Genomic DNA, 20,773 nt, shown 5'->3' on the forward strand with positions numbered 1-20,773 from the left:
TCATGCTTGATAGGCTATACAATAAAAACAAACAGTACAATGTTTAGAGATGTAAATCTATGCGCAACAGGAAAACGTTTCATTTGCTATAAGAGAGAGACATCATAGTACACTAGGGCACCAGTTCATAAGGTAAAAACATAGGTAATAAACTGTGTAACTTTACCATTACAGAGCTATGGAAGAAAAATAGGCAGGGTTAACAGTTTGTACTCTGTCTAACTTAAATAAAGATTCACAAAGACAGGTTAACCAGCTTTAAATGAGAACCACACCCACAGACTCAAAACACATGTTTATTTCATTATGGTTTGGTGTTTCTACATTTTAACACCACTCTGGGACTATTTAGAGATTTTAAAATATTTTTATACTTAATTTCTGAGCATCTTGGAGTAATATGGCTTGTTTAAACTGGCTCTAGATATCCCAGAATGCATTGTTTGTCTCCCAAAAATTGCATCATGCCTGCCACTTGTTCCTTAAAGCTCCTGTCACTGCACTGCTTTTACAGGCATTCACTGCTGTGTTGTAGTCACCTACTTTTGGTTAACATTTTATCCATTTCAATGACAACTTCAAACACAAGCAGTGCAAATGCCATAGAACAAAATTGAAAAGTGCATTTTATTGCTGTTTCTTCTTAGAAATGCTAACTTGATTTCTTTTTGTGAAGCCTGAATTGTAGTTTTTCAAGATATCTCCCCTCCCCTTCACACCTACCTTCCCTAGCTGTCAAGTGCTAAGGGTAATTTGACCCATTCTCTGTATGTGATTGACCGTTCACAACAGGTGACCATACTAATGTACGGTTTTCTTGTCACAGCCTTTCTTTCCTTACAGTGGGACACTTTTTTTGTTGCACTCCTCCTGCTGTCAAATTTAGATCCAAGCTCCATAGCACTGGGAAAATCATTGCTTTGCAAACCACAAACTCCCAGTTTCTTTCCTTCCAGTTTGGTTAAATAGCTAACAAATGATAGACTATAAACATATTATATTTCATGGACTTCCATGACAACAGTCACATGTTTTTTAAGTGGTAATTTAAGAAGATTGCGATATCGCATATTTCATCTAATCTTATGTACTATTGTCTATTAATTGTGACAGGCATCTGCTTCCTATGTAAAAAGATGCAATTAATGTTTAAGCATGGTCATTGCAAATTTATGCTCTTTGCTCATGCAGCTGTTTTTGTGTACTTCCTCACTGTACTTTGTCACATATTGGTATGGCTGTTTAGAAAATTTAGAGATTATAGTTTGACATTTTTGCTGGACTGTCATAGCTCAGGGAACATCCAATTTTGTGTTCCAGCCACAGTTAGAAGTCCACAATCACAATCCAAATAAAGTACATATGCTGCATCATAACAGTATCATGGTATACTCAGATTTTTGCCAGTTAGCATGCATTGTCTTACTCCTTATTTTGCTTATATTCGACTACGTCCCTTTACAAATATGTACGCACTCTTTCCATTTATCTCTACAAACATACACCCTTCACTAATCATTAATCTTAAATATGCCTCTTCTGTTCCTTTCCTTTTTTATAATTTCGCAAAACGAATGTGGCCCACATGAATGCTTCAATGTCAAGTATTAAAAACACCAACATCAATTTAATTTCCCTCAACCAGAAACTTGATGCCACTGCACGGACTTACTATGGGAATAGCGACCGGCTTCCACTAAATGCCTTACTTAATCTATCAGACTCCAGTCTGGTGTGGACTGTACTGGTCATATACTCCTGTGTATTACACTGCTGTCAAAACTGTCCACTCTTACATAGTATATTGGCAGTGTCGTAACAGCCCTGACATGGCCATAGACCATTGACTACAAATAGGCAGCTATTCCTGTGGCTCCCCTGCCAACATGCTTTTGCCAATTTAGTTCCATCAGGCTTAAGGTGTGGCACCTGTGAAGAACAACACCAAGTGCTCATGGCCCATAAATGTGCACTTCTGCAGACAGCCATTAACTGTTTACTGTGTAACATTCTTAACTGAAGTCCAGTCTCATGTTACCATTCTCTCCTTATGAGACCCTTCAAACTGTTTTACATGCTGCTTGCTGACCAGTCAAGTGACTTTTTTTTTTGACAGTAGAAATACATTACAATCCATGATCTGATCACAGGGTAATCTTTTAAGCTTTCTTTTCCTGCAGGACAGACAAGCGATATGCATCCACTGACACAGAGGACACCTACTGCAATGTGTGCGTCACACTGAAGTTACTTCGTACTTAGTAGCGATAAGTTAAAGTAATTGTGCATACAACCCTGTCATGTAACTGTAAACCTTTTTGAAATACTGAACCAAGAACATATTCGACTGTGACATTCTGTGTGAGAAACTGTTTATATTTTGAGGTGTTTAATAAAAAATACCATGACACACTGGTTGCCGTAGGTGCTTCTTTTTTATACCTATCAATTGATGTCTGTACCCGATTGCTTTAGAAACCATTACTGTGTTGATTTTGCAATAATCTTTCATTGTGTACTATTCTCCATTTGTGAACTGTCACCTATAATTGATGGTAGATTTTTCTACATGATCTTATACAGACTGTATAAGTATGTTTAACTGCCGCTCATATACATCAAGGAAATAATTAATATTGATCATAATCACCCATCTCAGAGTTGTCCTTCATTTCACCCTCACACGTTGCACACAGCTGGTCAAATGGTCATGCTGCCATTTAAATTCTGTCTGTGAAAATAATTGCTAAGATGTTACCACACTACCACATAAAGCTAAAGCAATACATTTTAATTCAAGCTTTCTCACAAATGTTACTGGATTTTATTTATTTATTTTTTATTTAACATTTTGTTGACTGGGAAAGTCCGACTAGGTTCCACAGATCCTGTTTTCAGCAAAGGCCCAGGGAGAAATGCTCCAGAAGCATGTCTTTAGAATGTGGGAGGAAACCCATGCAAACACAGGGAGAACATGCAAACTCCACACAGAAGGCACCCCAGCTGAGAATCGAACCAGAGAACCTGTTGCTGTGAGGTGACAGCATTAACCGCTGCACCACTGCACCGCCCATTTGCTGCTGATGGATGCTTCAGTCAATGATGCAACATTACTGCAGTCCATCCCTTTGCTACAATTTTTTTCTGATTCTCTCACTTCACCTCTGATTACAACTGTCAGTCTACCTCCACTGCAGGAACACAAGCATTTAAACCGATTACATAGCGTGTTAATTACATTTGGCTGACTGCAGTTACTGCTCCGTTGCCATGTCAAGCACGGCTGACTCATTACTCTTTACTACCAGCAGTACTTTTATCACAATGTCAGTGTTCCTTTACAGGGTCCAGGGGACCCATCAATCCAGCATAACCATTTGTCCAACCTTTTTCAAGACCTTACACAATATATCACCACATATGTAACACTACATATCCATAATCATGGTAGCATTTTCTATTACCAGCCTGTCCACACAGATGTGTCCAAATTTTCTACAAATGCTTTGCCATCACTACAGATGTTAACCAATGTTGAGCAGAGTGCAAAGCTACTAAGGTAAGTAATCACAACATACATACATTGCCTCTTGCAAGAGGCTCATCATAATTTGGACTTGAGCCTCACCATGATTCAGACTTGAAGATCACCATAATTCCAACTTGCAGTGTCTATGTCCTCAAGAGGGAGGAGCATAGGGTGACATACAAGACTGGAGGAAGATGCACACAGGTGGATTATATCTTATGTAGGAGGGCCAGTTTGAAGGAGATTGGAGACTGTAAAGTGGTGACCGGAGAAAGAGTCATTAGGCAGCATAGGATAGTGGTTTGTAGGATGATGTTGGTTATCAAGAAGAGGAGGAGGAGTGTGAGGGCAGCACCAAGGATCAAGTGGTGGAAATTGAAAAAGGGTAATTGTGAGGTGGAGTTCAGGGATGAGTTAAGGCAGGCACTGGGTGGCAGTGAAGAGTTACCAAATAGCTGGGTAACTACAGCAGAACTAGTAAGGGAGACGGCTAGAAAGGTGCTTGGTATCACATCTGGACAGAGGAAGGACGACAAGGAGACATTGTGGTGGAATGAGGAAGTACATGAGAGTATACAGAGAAAGAGGTTGGCAAAGAAGAAGTGGGATTGTCAGAGAGATGAAGAAAGTAGACAGGAGTATAAGAAGATGAGGTGCATGGCAAAGAGAGAGGTGGCGAAGGCTAAGGATAAGGCGTATGAAGAGTTGTATGAAAAGTTGGACACTAAGGAGGGAGAAAAGGACCTGTACCGATTGGCTAGACAGAGGGACCGAGCTAGGAAAGATGTGCAGCAGGTAAAAGTGATAAAGGATAATGAGGGAAACATACTCACAAGCGAGGAGAGTGTGTTGAGGAGATGGAAAGAGTACTTTGAGGGGTTGATGAATGAAGAGAATGAGAGGGAGAGAAGGTTGGATGATGTAGGGATAGTAAATCATGAAGTACAATGGATTAGCAAGGAGGAAGTAAGGATAGCTATGAAGAGAATGAAGAATGGAAAGGCTGTTGGCCCAGATGACATACCCATGGAAGCATTGAGGTGTTTAGGTGAAATGGCAGTAGAGTTTTTAACCAGATTGTTTAATGAAATCTTGGAAAGTGAGAGGATGCCTGAGGAATGGAGAAAAAGTGTTTTGGCACCGATTTTTAAGAATAAGGGTGATGTGCAGAGCTGTAGCAACTACAGAGGGATAAAATTGATCAGTCACAGTATGAAGTTATGGGAAAGAGTAGTGGAAGCAAGGTTAAGAAGGGACATGATGATTAGTGATCAGCAGTATGGTTTCATGTCAGGAAAGAGCACTACAGATGTGATCTTTGCTCTGAGAGTGTTGATGGAGAAGTACAGAGAATGTCGGAAGGAGTCGCATTGTGTTTTTGTAGACTTAGAGAAAGCATATGACAGGGTGCCAAGAGAGGAGTTGTGGTATTGTATGAGGAAGTCAGGAGTGTCAGAAAATTTTGTAAGAGTGGTACAGGATATGTACGAGGGTAGTATGACAGTGGTGAGGTCTGCGGTGGGAGTGACAGATGCGTTTAAGGTGGAGGTGGGGTTACATCAAGGATCAGCTCTGACAATGCCTTCTATAGTTATTTAAAGAATCTCCACGGCAATACCCAGATTTGCTCTGAGCTACTGCACAATGGTACCTCCTATACTGAGCCAACAGATTTTTTATTTATTTATTTTTTTATTTTACATTTGTTTACCGGGAGAGTTCCACTGGGCATAAAAACCCTTTTTCAGCTGAGGCCCATGGAGAAAAGCTCCATTGTTAGTAAACTATTTTGTTAGTAGAAAGAAAATTATACAATGCAATAAAGTAAAAAATAGTAACAGACATTCATAACGGTAAAAATACTAGAACAGAATAAACTGGTCAAGTGGGAGACAATACCAATAATCTTGTATAACAATGCTTCTAAAAGACAGTTCTTACAGTAGTAGCAGGTAGTGACACTGTGTACAATAAGAGTGCAATTACGATACTTAGTCAGATACTGGATAAGTCTCTTGCCATCCCTATAGTGCCTTTCTTAGGCAAGGTTCAAATGACAAATTCAACACAGTAACAGATACAAGCAAGCAAAATCTGAGGGTAATGCTACTCAATGCTAGAAGTCTAAATCTCAAAATGAATCCATTCAAAACACTCCTTAAAATGGAGAACATCGATATCTGTGCAGTGACAGAGACCTGGTTCAAGACTCCAGAGAGCACCGCTGCATTACCAGGCTATAATTCGTACCACACCTTTTGGCCACCTAACCTGGACAGAAACACTAAAGGCAGAGGCGTGTCCATATTCATTAAGAATATCCACACCTCCATGCTAGTTGCTCAGCATAATGCATCTGAGATTATCCAAGTGCAACTAACTCTGGGCAAGACTGCAATCCAAATTGTAACTTGCTACAGATCCCCCACCATGCCCCAGGATTCCCACTCCTCATTTCTTGATACACTGGAAAATATTTGGGTACAACCCAACATCCTAATAATGGGCAATTTCAACTACCCCAACATTAACTAGCAAAACTACTCATGTACCAACTCTTTTGCTCAACGTTTTCTGGAATTTGTAAATTCCAACGCCTTGGATCAATTTATCCACACCCCCACTGGGGGCAGCAATATCTTAGACCTGGTCATTACCAACATGGGCGACTGGTGTTCCACACCAGAGGTCAATTCCTCATTGGTCAGATCCAACCAGAAGCTAATCACCCTAGACATCCACATCCCGCCCCCACTCCCCATTAGGGAAACCACTGTAAAAAATTTCTTCAAAGCCAACTTCATGCTTCTTAAGACAGAAGTGGCAAACTTCACGACACCTATGCAGATGGACAATAGAGGTTGTTGTTGTTGTTGTTGAGGTACGGCTGCTTAATCCTACACAAATGCACTTTATAAGCACTTACACGAGTGAGTGGATCGTGCTATCCCTAACAGAACCAAGATGCTATCCTCCAGGAAAAGGAAGCCAATCTGATGGTCCCCTGCCATAAACAAACTCTACAACAGAAGAAAGAAACTGTTGCAAAAAAGAGTAAAATTCCATGATTGGAGGAACTCCCTGGTCAGCCTCAGTAAGAAGCTGAAATCTCTCATAAAATCCTCTAAAGCTAGTTACGAAAACAAAATCATCACTGATTCTAAAGATAACCACAAAGCATTCTATAGCTATGTCATGAATCTCAATGGCAACACTCAGATCTGCTCTGAGTTACAGCAAAATGGCACTAAATATACAGAACCAACTGATATTGTCAACACCCTGGCAGATAGGTTTGGTGCTAACTTTACCCCCCTCTCACCCCCTAAAGGGCCTATCTCTATACTGGAAGAATGCAAAGTTCCTGTAATCATGGCTGCACAGGTAAAAACCACACTCTCCAAAGCCAAGAACACAGAATCTCTGGGACCAGACAACATCCCAGGCTGCATTCTACATGAACTAAAGAATGAACTGGCACCTCATCTAAGCACCATGTTTAATCATAGCCTCACCTCAGGCTTTGTGCCCACTGAATGGTGCACAGCGACGGTTATCCCACTACACAAAGGGAGAGCCACCATGGACCCCAGGAAGTACAGCCCTGTTAGCCTAATGAGCCAGGTCTGCAAGACCATGGAACGTATCATCATGGAATTTATGAACAAAGATATTGGTAATCTCCAAACTCTGGACCCCATCCAGTTCAGGTTTGTAAAAGGCAGATCATGTCTCCTAAACCTGATAGACTTCTTTGAAGCAGTCACCAAAGCCATAGATGAGGGTAAAGTGGTTCACACAGCCTATCTAGATCTCACCAAGGCTTTTGACACCATCCCCCACTCTGGAATTATAAATAAACCTTGCTAATCTAGGTATAAATCCCTATATCACAAGATGAGTTGCCAACTGGCTCACTGACAGAACCCACACTGTGAAAGTAGCAGACTCCAAATCCGACTTCAGACCAGTGACAAGTGGAGTACCACAGGGCTCAGTCCTGGTCCTCTCCTGTTTGGTAGCTACATTTCAGAAGTACAGCCCAACACAGAAGGTCTTTGGCTAATGAAGTTCGCAGATGACTGCAAACTAGGAGCCATAATCAAAACTCCTAATGATGTGGACATCCTACAAAAGGGCCTCACTGAGACAGATGTCTGGTGTCAAAGCCATGGCCTCAAGCTCAATGCCAAAAAGTGCATTGTCATCCCCTTTGGTAAAAACTCTGTACCCATGAGCTACCACATAGGTGGTGGTCTACTTAACACCGAAAGTATGATAAGAGACCTTGGGATACAGGTGGAAAGTAGTCTCTCCTTTAATCACATCGCCACAGTAGTCAGGAAATCCTTCTATGTGGCACACCTCATCACAAAAGGTTTCTCATCCAGGAAAAAAGAGGTCATTGTTCCCCTCTACCCGTCACTCATTAGACCCATTATAGAGTACAATGTCCCTTTTGGTATGTACATCACAAGACATCTACAACAACTGGAAAGGCCGCAGAAATACCTCACAAAGAGGATTACTGGTCTCAAACAGATGCCCTATACAGACCATCTCAAAAACTCCAGCTTTACTCCGTCGCATATCTCTGCCTAAAATACAAAGCTATGTCAAACCCAGAGCTGTTGGACATGCTCCACTTAAAGAAATCCCAATCCCTTCGAGCTACACAGTCTAGGGACCTAAACCTTGTCACCACAATAAACAGAATATGCTGGAGGGATAGATTCCTGTCCCGGAGACTTCCCATACTCTGGAACAAACTACCTGTCTATATCAAACAAAGCTCCTCATTAGCACTCTTCAAGAAAAATCTTGATGATTGGATGGGAAATAGGAAATTCACCCTGGAGATCACCTCTCTGTCTCTGCTCAACAGGGCCACAGGAAAATAATTTTCTGGGTGGTGAAAGCCAGGGCACCTTTTTAGCTAGGCTTATATAGGCCCAAGGGCCAATAGCGTAGTACCTACCTATGAACCTATGAACCTATATACAGGTAGCATAGCAAACTGAAGACTTAAAATCTGATAGATATTAACAGTGAGAAAGAAAAAAAAAACAACATAAGGTAGTCATATTACTTAAATTCAATGCTAATTACAAATGCAATTACAATTTTAAAATCAGCTAGTTCCATGGTTTGGGATATCCATGCCCAATACATGTACAAGTCCAGGAATTGGTGAGGTGGGCTTTAATGTGATGCTTGAAGTTTTTTAAGCTGGTTATAGTTCTAATTGCAAGTGGTAACGCATTCTACAGTTTAGCAATGTAGTAGGAGTATAGAGAGTCACCTGAGCTATTTTTACTCCTGATTACTTCAATTACAGCTTTATTAGTGGATCTTGGTGGACAGGTACTTATATGGTGATTGAGGAGGCCTTGTAGAGCTGGTGTTTTATCGGGTTTATAGAACATTTGGTGGGCAGTAGAGAGTTGTGTGAGAATGAGTTGGTGGGGTAGTTTTAACCAAGGCAGTTGTCTTAGGACCTTACAATGATGGGTTCAAGGAGGAAAGCTAGTGGCAAATTTAGCTATCTTATTATAGCAGGCATCTAGCTTGCTTAGGTCTGATTTGGAGAGGTTGGTAAGGATTAATGAGGCGTATAATAAAGTTGACAGAAGATGAGTTCTGGCTGTGGTTATTCTGGAGTTTGTGGTTAGGTAGTTTTTGCATCTCTATAAGGTACCTATTTTCTTGTGTACTTTTTTTTACAGTCTGGACAATGTGTAAGTCGAACTTCTGATTTTGATCAATAACAACACTGAGAGGTTGAGTGGATGGTACTGGTTCAATCAAAGTCTTATTACAGGATACAGATATTGCAAATATACTTCCATCAAAGTCTTATTACTGGGTACAGATATTGCCTATATACTTGCTGACAGATTCAGTGCCAACTTTACCCCTCTCTGACCCCCACAAAGGACCAATCACAATACCAGTAGATTGCAAGGTTAAAAAAGCACTGTCCAAGGCCAAGAATACAGCTTCTATGGGACCTGAAAATATCCCTGGCTGTGTTCTACATGAAGTACAGAGTGAACTGGCACCTCGCCTGTGTGCCCTTTTCAACCACAGCCTCACCTCAGGCTTTGTCCCTACCGAATGACGCACTGCTGCAGTCATCCCTCTCCACAAAGGAGGAGTGATTGCATACCATGTGAACTATTGCCCTATTAGCCTGATGAGTCTGCTATGCAAAGCTATGCAATGCATCATCATGGATCTATTAAACAAGGATATAGGGAATCTCCAAACTCTGGATCCCACACAGTTTGGTTTTGTGAAGGGTAGATCATGCCTGCTCAACCTGTTCGACTTCTTTGAGTCAGTCACCAGAGCTGATGCTGAAGGCAAGGTGGTTCATACAGCCTACTTTGATCTGGCCAAGGCCTTTGATACCATTCCCCACTCAAGAGTCATAGAAAAACACACTAAGCTAGGCATCAACCCGTATATCACTAGGTGGGTTGCAAACTGGCTCACAGATAGAACCCACAGTGTGAAAGTAGCTGACTCCAAGTCAGACTGCCGACCAGTCATGAGTGGAGTCCCACAGGGTTTGGTCCTGGGTCCTCTCCTGTTTGGTATCTACTTTTATGAAGTCCAGGCCAACACAAAGGGACTCTGGCTGACAAAGTTTGCAGACGATTGCAAGTTGGGAGCTATTATTAACTCCCCAAGTGATGTTGACATCCTACAGAAAGGCCTCACTGAGACCAACGACTGGTGTCAGAATCATGGCCTTAAGCTCAATGCCAAAAAATGTGTCGTCATCCCCTTTGGGAAAAACCCGGTTTCCATGAATTACCACATTGATGGTAGTCTACTGAACACAGAAGGCATTATAAGACATCTGGGAACACAGGTTGACAACAACCTCTCTTTTGACCACCACATTGCCACTGTGATCAGAAAGTCCTTCTATGTGGCACATCTCATTATTAAGGGTTTTGCATCCAGGAAGAAAGAGGTCATTGTCTCCCGCTACACTTCTCTCATTAGGCCAGTCGTTGAGTACAATGCCCATTTGGCATGTACCTCACTAGACACCTGCAATAAATGGAGAGGCCGCAAAAGTACCTCACAAAGAGGATTCTAGGCCTTAAACCTTGCCCTATATGGACAGACTCAAAAAACTTCCAACTATTCTCTGTCTCATATTGCCTACTTAGAGGTGATCTCTGCTTGACTTACAAAGCCATGTCTGACCCAACTCTGTTAGAAATGCTACATCTAAAGAAATCCCAATCCCTCCGCACCACATGCTCCAGAGACCTCTACCTCATTACCACAATCAACAGAACATGCTGGAGGGACAGGTTCATAACCCAGTGACTGCCCATGCTATGGAATAGACTTCCCATACATGTCAAATAGAGCACCTCACTGGCTCTCTTGAAAAGAAACCTTGATGAGTGGATGGGAAACAGAAACTTCACCCCGGGGATCACTGCAGTGGGTCTACTCAACAGAGGCACTGGGAACTAAGGTCGGGTGGCATGATGCCAGGGTAATCCTATGGGCTAGGTTTGTAAAGGCTCCAGGGCCATTAGCCTAGTACACACCTATGAACCTATGAACCCCCATGTGGAACTGCTGCAGTGTGAACTATTCCTTACAAATCAGCAATGCAAAGAAAATGGGCAAATGTAATATAAGTAGTCATAAAATAATTTTTTTCTAACCCAGCTGATGCACAAAGGCATACTATTATAGTAGAGAGAAATTATCATCCCTCTTTACTCTGCCCTGATAAGTATATTTACAGGTGGCTAACATCAAATTGAATCAAGGGCCCGAATCACAAGACCCTGTGGAACAAAATGACAATTGCTGTTTTCCATAAGAAATATTTGCCAGTGCACCCCCAGTGACTTTTATATTTTTGGGAGATTTTTTTACTTCATGTCTGTGTGACTTGGAGTTTGTGTCTATATAGGTCTCCCGACATGGTAGGGCGGGGAGGCTTGCCCCTTCCAAAAATAGCTTACAAGATGAGACTTTGCCATGTTGATATCTTGGACATTTGTGTTCAGCATTTTGGTTCATCAATGTTTAGTAATTTCAGGTTTCATAGGGGAACTACTCTAGTCTGACCTATTTTAGAGTACAATGTCACCCACAGAATGTACCTATTCAGACACATCAGTTAGAAAGGCCCGAGAAGTCTCCAACAAAAGTGTTCACTGAACTAAGCAAGCAATAATGCCCAACAGAGTGTGTGTTACTGTATAAATAATGCCTGCCCACGGGTGTCATAACACACCCTGGAGGATATTATTGGGCTTAGAGAATGGGTTATATGTAAAATTGTTGTGTTATACTTATTTATTTTTTACTCTGGTCCACTGTGGTGACCCCTAATGGAAGCAGCTGAAAGAAGAGAAGAAGACTTTTATTTATATACTTTTGATGTAAAATAGTTCCTACACGTAATGTTTCACACTTGCTGTAGATTATATAAATGGTGTTGGAGGAAGTATTTTACATGCAAAATATAACTTTCAAATAATATCCAGATATTAGCTTCATTTTTTTGGTCCTTCACTCTTAAAATGTGTGGTTTGTTGCCAAATGGGATTCAAGTCACTAAATAATGACATATATTTAGGTTTCAGATTTAATTTCTTTTAAAAAATGCATGTGAACACAAATCCTGTTTGTTATTCAAACAGCTTTCTAATTTTATAAGAGCAGTATTTAGAATGTGTTCATATTTTTGAGCACTGGTTTCCCCTTTATTTCAGTCTTTATTCAGATTTCCTGAGCTTAGAAGTCTTGAAATGTGCTGACCTCTTAACTGCTGCTCCCACTGGTCGATCAATCTCAATGTCTCTCTCTCACACACACACACACACACACACACACACACACACACACACACACACACACACACACACACACACACACACACACACACACACGCTTTCATACTTGCAAGGACCTGTACACTCACACACACAGACCTTGTTTATGGTGATGTACAGGCAGCCCATTTTCTAAAGGCCATCGGTTATCAATACTCTCACCTGCAGGTAGATCTGTCTTGCACACTGTGCCATAAAGGACTCACCCCTGCTTGATTTCTTGCATCTCAGTGAAAACAGCCTACAGACTAAGGATTTAAACATTGTCAAACATATAAATAAAACATGCCGGAGGGATACATATGTTGCTGAATACTCACTCTGTGATGGTTTACTGACTGAATGTAAAACAAGGTGACATCCTTGCATGCTTTAAGCTGAAGCTTGATGATATCTGCAGATTCATTTCTCACCTGACATGTACTGCTCCTCCAGAAGCAGGCAGTACTTCATGATGGGGGGTATATTGGCAATGAGTAAATTGCCTATAGGTTTACTTGCCTTGAAATTGCTATGATCATTAGATGATCCTGTGATCCTATTAATATCTACATCAGTGTGTGTGTGTGTGTGTGTGTGTGTGTGTGTGTGTGTGTGTGTGTGTGTATTTAACTATACAGCTAGAGTTGGTGATATCTTGACATACCCAGCAGTGAAGAGTGGCTGCAAATGCATACAAATACTCCCCATGTAGATTTATCAAAAAACTCACAACCAAAAATCCAAACCTTCACCAAATGGTCTATAATTGGCACACTCTTTGTCATTGCACATATATACCTATTTTAAAAATAATGAATAAACACGTTCAGTTTAATCTTGTAGTGAATAATAAAATGCATCCCCTTTTTTAAACTAAGAAAACAAATGTAGGCACTGTTTTACTATACATAACAATATGAAACAGGTATCATAGTTTAAAAAGCTAATGTTACATATGATAATGTTACATATTGCGAGAGATGCAGCTATTTAGCCAAACTGGAGGCTGAGCTCTCTCAACTCAGGACTGGCAAGACCAGACAGGAGGAGAAGGCAACTACACACACCATAAAACCAGCCTCACATAATGCTACCACACCACTGAATCAAACACATAAACACACAAAGACATACTCGGAGGCTCTGAGTAAAAATTTACCTAAACAGCAGAGGCCTCCAAAGCAGACACCCAAACAACTGCTACCTCAAGACACCCCACAAGCAACACATAAACCACAAAAGCAGTGTGCAAAGCAGTCACAGCCCTTGAGGCCAAATACAACACCAAACATACTTGTCATAGGTGACTCCACAGTCAGACACACTGACGTCCCACTCACCAGGCTGAACAAGGAGAGGGTCACAGTAAGCTGCCTATCGGGTGCTAGAATCCGCCACATAACACAAGCACTCTGGTCACTCCACGGCAAGTACAAATATGACACAGTCATTGTCCATGCTGGTGTGAACGACCTGAGATGTACCTCCCTGGACTACATGAAAAGAGACATAGAGGAGCTCTCTGATTATGTAGCCCAGGCAGGTATGACCCTGACCCTGAGCAGTATCCTTCCTTCACCAAGAATGATGCCACAATATAGAGACAAGATGATCAGCTTTAACAATTGGCTTAATGTCTGGTGTCATTCAAAGGGGATCCAGTGTCTGTCTACCTGGGATGACATGCTTGACAAGCCACGCTGCTTCGCAAGGGACGGCTTGCACCTGTCACCCCTGGGATTCCGGATATTGGCTAAGGCTCTTGCCACCCCCATAGTGCCTTTTTTAGGCAAGGCTCAAATTCTAAACCTACCACCCTAGAAAACAAAAATGGGAAGAAACTGAGGGTAATGCTGCTCAATGCCAGAAGTCTAAATCTCAAAATGCATGCACTTGAGGCCTTTCTCAGTATGGAGAACATCGATGTCTGTGCTGTAAGTGAAACCTGGTTCAAGGCTCCTGAGAGCACCCTGGCACTATTAGGTTTTACCTCATATCATGCGTTCCGGCCCCAAAACCCGGACCACACCACAAAAGGAGGGGGTGTATCCATATTCATAAAGGATACCCACACCTCCAGGTTGGTGGCAACGCACGAAGCTTCGGAAACCATCCAGGTGCAACTAACCATAGGCAAAACTGCTCTACAAATTGTAGCATGCTACAGGCCACCCTCTCAAACTCAGGAACCCCACACAGCCTTCCTGAAGACACTGGAGGGTATAAATGTATCTCCAAACACCATCATATTGGGTGACTTCAACTACCCGAATATAGACTGGGAACATTACTCAAGCCCTAACTTTCTAGCCCAGCAGTTCCTGGAGTTCATAAATTCAAATGCCATGGAACAGCTAGTCACTGTTCCCACGAGAGGAGAAAATATACTAGATCTCATTATCACAAACATGGGGACAAAATGCTCCACACCAGAAGTATATCCCTCATTGGTGAGATCTGATCATAAACTAATCTCACTGGAAATCCACATTCCGCCCCCACCCCAAACAAAAAAGACCACAGTGAAGAACTTCTCTAAAGCAAACTTCACACTACTCAAGACTGGTGTGGTATCCTTCAAGGCCCCTGAGCCAGTGGAAACCACAACCAAAGCTGCAGAAGCCCTTACAAATGCCTTTTATGAACACCTCCAGGACTGCATGGATCAGGCAATCCTAAATAAAACCAAGACTCTTTCCACAAAGGGCAAACGTCCAGTCTGGTGGACCCCAGCCATTAACAAACTTTACAATAAGAGGAGAAAGCTATTACATGATAGAACAAAATCCATAAAAGGGAAGTCACCCCTGATCATTATTAGTAAAAAAATATGAGCACTCATAAAATCAACTAAGGCCAATTTTGAGAGAAAAATTGCCATGGATTCAAAGGACAATCATAAGGCCTTTTTCAGCTATGTTAGGAACCTGGGTGGAAACTCCCAGATATGCTCAGAATTAGTCCAAAATGATACAAAAATCACTGAACCCACAGACATTGCCAACATACTGGCAGACAGGTTCAGTGCAAACTTCACCCCTCTCCCCCAAAGGAGAGATAACTATCCCAGCAGAGTGTAGCCTCCCAGACATCTCAAATGCGCAGGTGAAAGCTGCTCTCTCTAAAGCTAAAAACACAGCATCAATGGGACCGGATGGTGTCCCCGGCTGTGTGCTACACGAGCTAAATGAGGAATTAAACCCGCACATAAGGCAGCTGTTTAATCTCAGCCTTACCACAGGATACGTGCCCAAGGAGTGAACGGCAACTGTGGTCCCACTCCACAAAGGCGGTGCCTCTACGGACCCTGGTAATTACCGCCCCATAAGCTTAACAAGTCTAGTCTGCAAAGCTATGGAGAGGATCATAATGGAGCTCATAAACAAAGATATAGGGGACTTGCAGACATTGGACCCGACCCAGTTTGGCTTCGTCAAGGGCAGATCATGCCTTTTGAACTTGGTTGACTTCTTCAAAACAGTCACCAAGGCCATTGATGAGGGAAAGGCAGTCCATACAGCCTACCTTGACCTTGCAAAGGCCTTCGACACAATACCCCACTCGGGTATTGTAGAAAAACTTACCAGCTTAAATGTAAACCCATATGTCACAAGATGGGTTGCAAACTGGCTTAAGGACAGAACCCACAGGGTTAGAGTTGCTGGAGCTATGTCACACTCCAAGCCGGTCACAAGTGGTGTCCCACAGGGCTCGGTCCTTGGCCCCCTATTGTTCGGCATCTACTTCTCAGAAGTACAGGCCAACATGGGAGGACTTTGGCTGACAAAGTTTGCAGACGACTGCAAACTGGGCCATAGTGGAAAGTGCATCGGACACGGATATCCTTCAGAAGGGACTCACAGAAACAGATAGCTGGTGCCAGAGCCATGGCCTGAAGTTAAACGCCAAAAAATGTATAGTCATACCCTTCGGGAAAAACAAGGTAACCCCAAGCTACCATATAGGTGGCAATCCACTAAGCACAGAAGAGGTTATCAGGGACCTGGGGACCCAGGTTGACAGTGGCCTTTCTTTTGACACTCACGTTGCTAAAGTGGTTAGAAAGACCTTCTACATTGCCCACCTGATCATGAAGGGTTTCACATCCAGATCTAGTGAGGTCATTGTTCCCCTGTACTCTTCACTTATCAGACCAATGATCGAGTACAATGCCCCATTCGGGATGTATCTCACCCGACATCTGCAGCAATTGGAGAGACCCCAAAAGTTCCTCACCAAAAGGATAAAGGGACTCCAAAATCTGTCATATGCTGCCAGATTGAAGAAACTCCAGCTCTATTCAGTTGCATACCGTCTGCTCAGAGGTGACATGTGCCTGACATACAAGGCCATGTCCAACCCGGAATTAATGGACATGCTCCACCTCAAAAAATCCAAATCCACCAAAACCACTAGAGCAAGCGACTTAAACCTTAGCACGGATATAAATAGGACATGCTGGAGGGATAGATTTATCACTCAGAGACTCCCTATGCTGTGGAATAAAATCCCGATCCATGTGAGGCAGAGCACCTCGCTGGCTCTGTTCAAGAGAAATCTTGACCTGTGGATGGGAGATCGTAGGTTTATCCCGGGAATCATCTCTGTGTCACTACTGGACAGAGGCACAACAAACTAATGGGCACAGTATTTTTTCATATAAGGGGTGGCATAAGCCACAAAAATTTGGGCTAGGCTTATAAATGCCTTAGGGCAGATAGCCTAGTATAAACCTATGAACCTATGAACCTATGATAGCCTGATGTATTGGTGAGGTGTCAGCTCCATATGCAAAGGACACTGGTGCTCACATTAACCCTCACTTACCTAGGCCTAAAGTCAGAATAGGTTAAAAAAGTTCTAGCTTCCCTTACAAACTGAACTAATGGAAAAACATTTATATGGCTGATGGGGTCTAGGTGGCCAAAACTATGATTACTCCATTCTAAAAATGACAGATCTGGTGAGATGATATTCTCAAAACAGTATGGGAGGTGAGATAGATTTTGTAAAAGTATGTCATATACTATGTGTTGTGCATTCATTCAAGGCTTACTACTTTCTCTGTATTGCAAAATTTTCTATAGTGTTGGCTGAAAAATAGCAGAGGAAACTCCAGGCCTGTTTCAGTTATAATTAACATAAAATCTCATTTTCAGAGCACCACTTGCTTATGATATTCTAATACTGTACCTCTTTACCTTGCTATCATTTTAGCACTATTAATTCCTCCTGAAATCCATATTCTTGTTGCTACACAACATACAACATGATATGGTTTGTCTGGTGCTGTCTTGTTGTATTGACTTCATAGGTAGTTACCAGAAACGCAGTGCTGGACACCACTAAGGAGACCTGCCCAGTCTACCAGTTATAACAGAGCACCATCTGGGTTTATCGACTTGCTCAGAGTTAAACAGCAGGTGAATCGAGTATGAAGGAGTGAAGCTTTACACTACAGGAAAATGGTTGTCAATAGTTTGTAGCTTTCGTTCTGTGTGCTATCTGCCTTATGAAAAATTAATTTTCTGTGTAAAAATGGGGTGGCTATCATCTATTTAATAAATACTTCATTGACTCCATCAAAATCCTTACTAACCAAAACTTCCCATCACTGCCCATCAACCTAACATCTCTACTAGATAATAACAACACATTCTCCTTAACACCAGTCCCAACACACAACATACACAAATACTTGCTCAGGCTAAAACCCACAACCCTGGCAGCTTACAACCTACCCTCAACATACTTAAAAATAGCAGCTGAAGCCATCGCCTATCCAGTTTCCCTACTAATTAACCATTCCATATCCGAGCAATGCATCCCCGCACTCTAGAAAATTACTCACATCATACCCGTACACAAAGGAGGTCCCTCCACTGACTTCTCTAACTATTGGCCCATAGCAATCCTATCCCCTCTATCAAAAATCCTTGAATGGTGTGTTCACACCCAAATACTTAACCATCTCCTAGACAATAAATTACTTACAAACACTCAGCATGGCTTTCGCCCCTACCATAGTACTACCACAGCCCTTATTAGCTTCACTAATACCATCGGTCAACTTAGAAATAAAGGTGAGCTAGTAGCAGCAATCTTTTTAGACTTATCAAAAGTCTTTGATACAGTGTCATATAACAAGCTGCTGACTGTCCTGTCCAAACTGAACCTAAGCTACTCCACTCTAGCCTGGTTTCTGAAGTACCTCATAGATTGGCAACAAGCGGTATGGTGGAACAAAGCTCTTTCTCCCTTACTACCAGTGACTATGGGCGTGCCTCAAGGGTCTATTCTCGGCCCCCTCCTTTTTAACCTGTTTACAAATAATCTCCATAATGCTACAACTATAGCCACCATTATACAGTATGCAGATGACTCCACTGTCATATGTTCTGCCCCAACTCTACCTGAACTACAGAACTTAACCCAAACATACTTCAATGCTATTGAATCATGGCTGGCAGATGCCCAATTAATCCTGAACACAAATAAAACTAAACTCATGCTCTTCCACTCCACTAGATTCAAAACCCAATCCACTTACTTCAACATCACATACAGTAATACGACTTTGACTTGAACCAATACCATCCACCAAACTTCTCGGTGTTGTTATTGATCAAAAGCTGAAATTCGACATCCACATGGCCCAGACTGTAAAAAAAGTGCACAAGAAAATGGGTACCTTATACAGACGCAAAAACTTCCTAACCACAAACTCCCAAATAACCACAGCCAGAACTCATCTTCTGTCACCTTTACTATACGCCTCACCCATCCTTACCAGCCTCTCCAAATCAGACCTAAGCAAGCTAGATGCCTGCTATAATAAAATAGCTAAATTTGCCACTCACTGTCTTCCTAGAACCCATCACTGTAAGGCCCTAAGACAACTATCTTGATTAGAACTACCCCACCAACTCATTCTCATGCAACTCTCTACTGCCACCAAATGTACTATAAACCTGATAAAACACCAGCTCTACAAGGTCTCCTCAATCCCCGTATAAGTACTGTCCACTAAAATCCACTAATAAAGCTCTAATTGAAGTAATCAGGAGTAAAAATAGCTCAGGTGACTCTCTATACTCCTACTACATTGCTAAGCTGTGGAATGCGTTACCCCTTGAAATTAGAACTATAACCAGCTTAAAAAACTTCAAGCATCACATTAAAGCCCACCTCACCAATTCCTGGACTTGTACATGTACCGACCATGGGTAGCCCATACCATAGAACTAGTTGATTTTAAAATTTTAATTGCATATGTAATGAGCATTGAATTTAAGCCATATGACTACCTTGTGTTGTTTTTTTTCTTTCTCACTGTTATCTGCCAGAGGTTAAGTCTTCAGTTTGCTATGCTACCTGTATATAAGACTAAGTATTGTATTTGCTCTCTTATTGTATACAATGTCACTACCTGCTACTACTGTAAGAACTGTCTTCTAGAAGCATTGTTATACAAGATTATTGGTCTTCTCTCCCACTTGACCAATTTATTATGTTCTAGTATTTTTACCATTATGAATGTCTGTTACTATATTTTTCTTTATTGTATTATGCAATTTTCTTTCTACTAACAAAAGAGTTTACTAACAATGGAGCTTTTCTCTCTGGGCCTCTGCTGAAAAAAGGTTTTATGCCCAGTTGGACTCTCCCGATAAACAAATGTAAAATAAATAAAATAAATAAATAAAATAAAATCTATAACCACAATATTACAGGCTGGACAACTACAACTGTTCCACTCTGCTACTTCCATTACTGTATCCTAGCACCCCGCACATGACATTATGTAACATATTCCTTAAAACAAATGTGAACAAATGAAAGGTGAAGGCTAAACCAAAAATGTTTATTAAAAAAGTTAAGCTCTTTTGATTCTCAAGCATTCATAGATTTCTTCAGAACAAGATTGACAATGTTCTATAAACAATGTTACCTTATAAATATGTATGCCATGCCAGTTTGAAGGTGCTTGTTCCATGCTCTCACCTTCACACATCCTGACTGTTTCAGGCTCATTCAGTATGCACAGTAACTAGGAGGGGCCTAGTCCATGCTCAAGCCCTCACTTGTGCAATCAAAGTGCTGCTATGGTGCTTGAGGAAGTATCCCCATAAAAATATCATCTAATCCCATCTCTGAGAAGTTGGTATGGGTACATGCAAATAGTTTTGTAAATATTTCTGCTTTGCCTGCTTATTCCCAATTGTCATTTCTCACATATGTTGAGTATGTTGGCCTTGTAACCAAATTATATACTCCACATGTGTAGATTCTGTGAAACATATGTACAGTAGACCTCATAAGAACTTATTATTATTTGTAAATTTGCAGTGAGATATATATTCCATATGTCTTTGATTAT

Source organism: Protopterus annectens, chromosome 4.part0 (genome assembly GCF_019279795.1).
Source record: "Protopterus annectens isolate FY-2018-M chromosome 4.part0, PAN1.0, whole genome shotgun sequence".
Taxonomy (NCBI): Eukaryota; Metazoa; Chordata; order Ceratodontiformes; family Protopteridae; genus Protopterus; species Protopterus annectens.